This window comes from Camelus dromedarius, chromosome 8 (genome assembly GCF_036321535.1).
Source record: "Camelus dromedarius isolate mCamDro1 chromosome 8, mCamDro1.pat, whole genome shotgun sequence".
NCBI classification, from domain to species: Eukaryota; Metazoa; Chordata; class Mammalia; order Artiodactyla; family Camelidae; genus Camelus; species Camelus dromedarius.
The window spans coordinates 21,732,635-21,733,883 of record NC_087443.1 but is presented as its reverse complement, the minus strand read 5'-3'; the positions used below and the strand labels follow the sequence as shown (position 1 = coordinate 21,733,883).

Genomic DNA, 1,249 nt, shown 5'->3' with positions numbered 1-1,249 from the left:
ACAAGCCTTGGCATAAATATGCATTTTCTTTCTCTTGGTAGTACAATTGCTCTATCTTATGGGAAGAATATGTTTAATTTTACTTTTGTTAAACTGCCAAACTGTTTTCCTAATTGGTTTTTAGCATTTCACACTCCTACCAGAAATATATGAAAATTCTGGTTTATCTTTATAATCATAAATACTTGCCAGTCTTTCTAGTTTTAGTTGATCTAATGGGTGTGTAGTGGTATCGGAACATGGTTTTACTTTGCATTTCTCTGATGATTACAGATTGTGAGCATCTTTTCCTATGTTTTCTGACCATTCATATATCTTCTTTGGTGAGGTTTGTTGTTTTTTTTTTTTAACTATGTCTTCTTCGAGCTTTTCTCTTACTCCTTAATTGGAAGAGTTCTTTATGTATGCTGGAAACAAGTCCTTTGTCAGGTTTCCGTATTGCAGATACTGCCTCAGTCTGTGGCTTGCTTTTTCATTTTCTTTCTTTTTCTTTTCTTTTCTTTCTTTCTTTTTTTTTTTTAGGGGAAGGACGTAATTAGGTTTATTTATTTTAATTTTTTTTTAATGGAGGTACTGGGGATTGAACCCAGTACCTCATGCATGGCAAGCATGTGCTCTACCACTCAGCTACACCCTCCCCACTATTTTTTAATTTTCTTAATGCTGCCTTTCAAATAGCAGTTTTAAATTTTTTTTGAAATTTATCTTATCATTTTTTCTCTTATGATTTGTGCTTTTTGTGTCTTAAAATGTATTTGTCTACCCCAAGGTTGCAAAAGTTTTCTCTTATGTTTTCCTCCAAATGTTTTATAATTTTAGCTTTTACATTTAGTCTATGATCCGTGTTTTAATTATAGCTTTATTGAGATATAATTCACGTACCATAAATGTCACCCTTGTAAAGTGTACAACTCAGTGGTTTTGGTATATTCAAAGAGTATACTATATAATTTTTGAACATTTTTTCATCCCCAAAATAAATGCCATATGCAATTGCCCCCTCCCCAGTTCCTGCCATCACTAACCTACTTTCTCTATTTTGGATTTGCCTATTCCAGGAAAATCATATAAATGATATGAAATACAATATGTGTAGGTATGTACCATATCTTGTGTATCCATTCATCAGCTAATGGACATTTGAGTTGTTTCTACCATTATTCTATGAATAATGCTATGAACAGTTATATACAAGTTTTTGTGTGAACATATGTATTCAATTCTCTTGGGTATCTACTTGGGAATGGAT

The 1,249-nt window shown here is 32.1% G+C and overlaps 1 non-coding gene across 1 annotated transcript; it reads right to left on the bottom strand.

The window, feature by feature from the left end:
- Nucleotides 1–565: 565 nt before the first annotated feature.
- TRNAG-GCC (transfer RNA glycine (anticodon GCC)) lies at nucleotides 566–638 on the bottom strand. The gene has a single exon. It is a non-coding gene; the product is annotated as a tRNA-Gly (tRNA).
- Between the last annotated feature and the right edge of the window lie 611 nt (nucleotides 639–1,249).